A 7159-nucleotide genomic window follows, 5' to 3' on the forward strand; every position below is an offset into this window, starting at 1 on the left:
TAAACATTACACGGTTGCACTGATGTACTAGTGTTGTGCAACGACATGTTGTGAGATTAGAATTTATAAGCCTTTAAAATGATGTATAATAATCTATTGTCAGACTTGGATTGTCGGGATTTTTCATCGTGTAAATGTAAAAAAAAAACATTTTTTCATACTTTTTTAAGTTTTGACCATCACTTATTTGGTATACACATTGCTCTTAGGCTCCTTAAATCGGACAAAAACCATGGGCCCCACCAACGTAACGGTAATTTCAAAAAACTCAGATTTCAAAAAAATTCAAGGCGGTGCTTAATGTATATATATATATTCCGACGAATTGATAACCTTCTCCTTTTTGTGAAGTCGGTTAAAAATCTACAAAAATATGCAATCTATCTATCTTATATACATTTAAAAAAAGGTGGTGTTCGTATGTCACGGTCGTCAAAACTCGAGAACGGCTGAACCGATTTCAAAAATTTTTTTTTATATTATGCGGTATAATACCAGAACCAATGATATCGCAAAAAATTTAAGAGCTGCCACCTATTTGAAAATTTGTAAACCCAATTATATTGATTAAATTAATCAATTATTACAATATGGGGAAAGAGGTTTAAGAAAGACAACTGCTGCAAATATTTTTGACGAGTTTAAAATATAGTTCTAAATATTTTATTTTTTTTTTTTTTTTAACTCAGTAGAATTGATAAAAGAAATGAAATATTGCAATGTGGGTGTCAAACTAAAGAGTTTTAAACAGGCTTACAGCCGAAATTATGTTTGAGGAGGGTTGCCACCTGTTTGAAAATTTAACCCAATTTAATTTATAAAATAAATGACATATTACAATATAGGTATCAAATTAAAGAGGTTTAAGAAAGGACTGTAGGAAATATTTTTGAAGTGGGCTACCACCTATTTGAAAATTTTAACTCTGTTAAATTAATCAAATAAATTAAATATTGCAATGTGGGTATCAAACTTTAGATTCTTAAAAAGGTTTACAGCCGAAAACACATTTGAGGAGGGTTGCCGCCTGTTTTAAAATTTAATTCAATTAACATAATTGATAATATAAATGTTATTAGGTATCAAATTAAAGAGGTTTAGGAAAGATGGCAGTAAGAAATATTTTTGAGGAGAGTTGCCACCATTTTGAAAAATTTAAATTCGAAAGCTTAGTATGTTGCCATAGGTTGTCGTAGGTTGCACCAATGTATTTTCAATATAGACCGTTAAAATAAATAAACCAACGAAAAAATAGTCCTTTGTCAAATATGTTTGATTTATTATTATTTATGTATGTATATGTACAAATGTAAGGCGGATGCGGACGATGGGTGGTGGCTGAAGTGGTTTATGGTTTAATACGGGGAAAGGCGTGCCCGCGCCAATAGAATTGAGTTAAACCTCAAAGCAGTAAAACTGTTCGGAGGGGAAACTCAACGATAGCTAATTTGGCGGGAAAAGTTTATGACAGTTTCTAATAAATACATCTATAGATGTGTGCGTACATATGTATATTATTACGCACTAAGGTAGACCGTCTTGGATTGTTTGGTATAGTCTAGAGGCCTAAACACAGTTAAATTTATTAAATAAATGAAATATTGCAATGTGGGTGTCAAACTAAAGAGTTTTAAGATGACTTATAATCGAAAACATGTTTGAGATACAATATGGGTACCAAACAAAAGGCATTTGAAAAATCTTTATTTGGAAATATTTGCAGTAGCATTATCACTTATCTAAAAGTAAGGACTGAAAATGTTGAAATTAAATGAAATATTTCATAACTGGTTCAAAACGAAAAGTGTTTGGGAAAGCTTTACTAGGGAATTTCAAATCTTTCCACTTATCCAAATTCCGAACAATTTAAATAAAGATAGCATTTACAACATCTTATCAAACGAAGTGGTCAACGAATATTAAGACGAATTTTATTGCCTGATATTTTTTGTAACTTAGAAACATCGAAAGGAGAACTGATCGAAAGAATGTTTCCTTATTAAGAAAATTAATTATAGGAATCACGATTAGCTCAGTGAACGGGCTATTCTTGCTGCGTAGAATAAGGATGTATATCAACTAAATAATAGTGACGTTGACAATAGTCGTTGCTTGAGCGCTGATCTGCTCTTTTATCAGACTGTCAGCCCACTTGCTCACTTTGGTGAATACCACTAATGTTATTCAATCCAGTATTCAAAGTGAGGAAATAGCTTATACGCCGATGAACACCGTTGTGAAAAAAGACGAAGCAGTTAATTATCCAACGGAATTTTTGAACTCGACTGATCTTTCAGGGATCACTGAAATTGAAAATAGGTGTCCCAATTACCATATTGCGTGTTCCTGTTTCGGCAAACCAGATATCCTTGATATCTATGCAGAGAATGGAAAACAACAATTACAAAATCAAACACATATGAAACGTATATATGATTTGTTTCGTTAGTAATTTATCATCCATATAACAGGAATATGACTACAAATAAAATTCGAAATTGTATTAATGAACCACCAAAGCCTGATATCGGCGATACTGCAAAATGTTCTACATGTATGTATGTCGATTTTTATGACATGGTCGGTGGAGTGTTGCTCAACGCCTAAGTAACCAGTTTTACGCGGTCATACAACCACGCCAAGGTTTGTGATTGGTTGCTGACGCAGACTACAGAACTTACAGGTGCGTTAAATTGTACTTACATATGTACATATGTAAGCAGTATTTCTCGAAGTGCTTTGATAATGTTAAGTACGTAATTATATAAATTTGACAAGGAATGCATTTTAATAAATATCTATTAGGTGTCAGCATGCCATATACCGGTATGTAGTTCATACGTATTTAATGTTGAATTTTTCTTATCATGTACATATGTACGTAATGTAAATGTGTTGCAAATAACGTTTATCGCTGGTGCCTTTAAAGATTACGGCTATCAAGTGGAAAGTCACTTATTTTTGAGTAGTTATGCAAGCAATATTTAAGCGGAACACTAGATAAGTTTTTGAGCAAATTTTAATGATTTTTCTTTTTAAATGTGGGTACATTTGCATGCATATATGTATGTATAAACGTACCCTTACGGTCAAAATTCAAAATTATATTGTTGGGAACTTATGTTTATTTATATATTTTTAGCATATACATTAGGCTGCATCGCTCCACATACAAAAAAAAAAAATCGGTACTATTTTTCCATTGGAATTATAAAATCTATTATATTTTAAGACGTCCACCAAAATATTTCGGAAAAATATTAAGATTTAAGTGAGCTGGACCGATTTGAAAATACCTCCAAAAATTGAGTTTTTTATGAATAAAAATAGTTTCTTAATAATTTTTTTTGAAAAAGTCCCCTCAAATTAAAACACGGTTTAAGCTTAAAATATTTGCATAAAGATATTAAAAAAAAAAGAAATTGAACGGAATCGTATTGATGAGATTTTTGATGATGTTTTTTAACTTTTTTCAAAGATTGGTATAGGAAAAACTTGAATAACTGAACCTAAACTCTTCCGATTTAGACTTAAGAGGTGTCATTGGAAAGGTATTTTCTCACCCTTTTGCATACAACAGGGAGTCGGTAACGTCGATAACTATGTTTAACCGGAGATTAGTGTTAACCAGACATTGAGTAACCGGCCCTTACATCGCAAAAGATCCGCATTGATTTTTGCGAATGCGAATGTTAAAATTAATGCGGAAGCTCCGCGGTTGCGAATGCGAATGCGAATATTCGCGACAACTCTGGTACAAACAAATACCGAAAATACCGAAACGTATACCTTTTTGGGTGTTTTGCTGAAATTCGGCTGATTGAATTTTTCGCTCAATACGCTTTCCTACTGCACTTCACAGATACTTTTTCATGGCTAAAAAAATTAAATAAAATTATGGAAGCGCCTGACGGAATTCGGACCCGGCACCTTCTGGAAGCTAACAAATGGCGGCACGTTCCTCTGCACGTCCAGCCACTGTTTAGCTTGAAGAAATAAAATACAATTATTGCTTCCAAATAACATTATCTTTTTCGAACGTTTCGAACATTTTCCACATACGCAAATGAATGAAAATTTAAGTCGTTTTCTATTCGTTTCCGAATACGGAAAATTGTACTAGACTGCAGTCACTGCACTGCCGGAAAAATTTACCGCTAATTCGGAATTATCTCGGGAATTAACTCCAGTTGATCCGGATTAAGTCCTAGAGTTAATTCCCAAACTTAACTCGGATTAAGGGAATTTTCGATGACAACACTGACCAAAACTCAGAGAGCGTAGAATACAGGGAAAATTCAAAATTAGCATCGGTAATGCAGTCACCATTCTAATTCAAAAAGGAATCCAATTTAAAATGAATAAGAACTTATTTTGGTGACTGCATTACCGACGACAGGATGAATGTCTATTCTAGTTTGCAGAACAACTTTAAAATAAAAAATACAGAAGTTATAATTGAATCAATAAAAAGAAATTAAATGAATATTCTACGGGCCGTGCGATTCGAACCTACGAACTCGCGGCTCGTTAATCCGCATTACTGCCGTCTGTCAAGGCACGATTTTGATCAGAGTAATTGCGGCGTTAATCCGGATCAATGTTGCCGTCTGTCTATGCTTTTACGTACATAAACGAAATTTAAAAGCATATCTTATGTCTTTTAATGATTTTGAAAGCATTTTGTGGAGAATATATCTACAAATTGTTATATTTTAAGCGCTTAAAATAAGTTTTGTATACTATTTCTAGTAAAAGTGTTTATTCATATATAAATTGCACTGCATTTGATTTTTAGTAATTTGATGTGTTGTTTAGTAGGGTTCCATCATCTTAAATGTTTAGGAACCCCTGGTGTACATTGTACCACTTCAGAGCTTATCTAAGCAAGAAAAGTGCGTGTCATTATGACTTTTAAAATGATTTCAAGAATTATCACGTTCCATCATTATCACAACGAGGAAGATATAAAACAGTGTAGCGCCTGGAATAGACGTATTTGTAAGTATGTATATATGTATATACATAGATAAGCATGTATAGACGACATATTCTTCGATATGTATTTATGTACAAACGGTATTGCTCACGCTATAAAAATGGGTAATAGAGAGCGAATACGTTCCACCTTTGGATCGTAAATTCATTCTTCTTCGTGCGCGAAACATCCCAGACTTTTTTCCGGGCACAAATGTGTAAATAGTCAAATTTCCATAACAGCTGTTGTGGAAATGGGAAAATGCCACTAAAGTTTCAGAAAATGTAGTTATTTGCTAATTTTATTAGCCATATAAGCCCAAAATACAATAATGCAGTGGCAGTGGCAGTGGCAGTTTTTCGAAATCAGCTGTTTTTTAGAAAGTGGGGTGTCCAATGAAGCAACTCACAATACAGCAGTGGCAGCTGGCAGTACTGCTCAGTTTAGCCCAAATTCTAAATTCACCGCCACTGCCTTCATCGCAGCAAACTTCGCATGCTGAATGCAGCCAACTTCTGTTCATGTCACTGAATCCTAAAAGACAACAACAAAAATGTAAACAAACAAAAGGTAATGTCAAAAAAAGTTGTCACTGACAACGCCGTATTGTAATTGCTGCGGCAGTAACTGCCAATATCAGCAGTAACAGCTGATTTTAAAAACTGTCACTGCCACTGCGCTCTTGTATTTTGGCCTATAAGGTAAATACGCATAAAATCATTGTTTAGAACTTATTTGCTGATTCCGGGCACGAAATGTGGTTTTTTGCGTTCCTCACGCTCTGGGACTTTTGGCACGTGTTGACACATTTTTGACACTTGTGAGAGAGTAACTTATTTTTACGCTCTAAGGCCCTGTGCCAATTGATAGAAAATAGAAAATTTTGACGGTTTAAAGTAAAAATTTTACACTTCTCGTGGTGAATACGAACGTCAAAATTTTACTGGCAAAAATTTTCCCAGTACGAATTTGCAACTTCCCCTCCAAATGAAATGTCAAAATTGTGCTCTCTCCTTGCAAGTTTTACTGGGTTTTTAGCTAAACGAACACGATTTGGTAACAATTGGTACCAACTTGTACAAATTTTTTGCATAGCGAACACTCCTAATGTTTCGCAACTCGGCATATAAAAACAGTTTAAATACCGCAGTAGAACAGTATCCAAACATTGTATTGGTACGTTTTGGAAGTCAGTCTGTATTGCATCTTAAAATGCATATTTCAATTCATTTGTAATGCCAAAATAACATAAACTTATACATTCGCGTAAATTATAAATAGCAAAACCCCATCTAGAAGTCATGCTTTTTTCAGCGCTCCTTGATTAGGTCGAGGTCACGCAATGAGCGGTGAGCGGCTGAGCGGCGCCATACAAAAATGCCGTGGCCACTTCAATAGCATTTCATATGTTTAATTTTAAGCCGCTCAGCCGCTCGCCGCCTTGCCTTCTCGAATAGCTTCTCTTTAGAAGGACTCTCTAAATTATCTTCTGGGTTATACCAGGAACTTGCAACCCTTACTGAATCGAATTTAATAGTGTACTAATTTCCGTTTTCACCAATTACTTACAGCACAAGACCAACGATGAATGGTTCCGGCGGATATTCATCACTAGACTTCTTTTTCCGGATATCATTAAGCAAAAAGAAACCAGATAGAATCTGTAAGGTAGTTACCGCTCCAGCGAGTTTAGCAATATGCTCGCTATATGGCGCCAATAAATCTCCAAGTGCTTCCATATTTCTGTTGTTGAAGTCTCAGTTTCAAAAATTTCCTCGGATGCGGTGTGAATATCCTTGACAATGAAATGTTTTTACTTTGATTGCACCTTGATATGCTTCTGCATTCAATTATCTTCGTTCTGCTTTACCTAATTTTCTTACGACTTCCACAACAGCTCTCTTTATCCAAAACCAACGGGTATTTTGTATGTATGTATTTACTATCCAAACATCAAGTTCAAGAGCACTTCCGCCGCCGGCACACACTGCCCCGTTATCTAATATATTTGACTGACAATTCAATTTACACATACACTACGACAGCAAGCTTGTGCATTTGTTTTGTTTGTTTTTTATTGGCCAGTCCCTTGTTGCAGTTCGATTTCTGAGATAGTTTTGCAATTTCGTTTTGGTTTTTATTTCAATTGCCACTGTCCTTAATTTGATTACACCTTCAATT

This window comes from Rhagoletis pomonella, unplaced genomic scaffold (assembly GCF_013731165.1).
Source record: "Rhagoletis pomonella isolate Grant_MI unplaced genomic scaffold, Rhpom_1.0 Rhpom_scaffold_00002, whole genome shotgun sequence".
NCBI lineage: Eukaryota > Metazoa > Arthropoda > Insecta > Diptera > Tephritidae > Rhagoletis > Rhagoletis pomonella.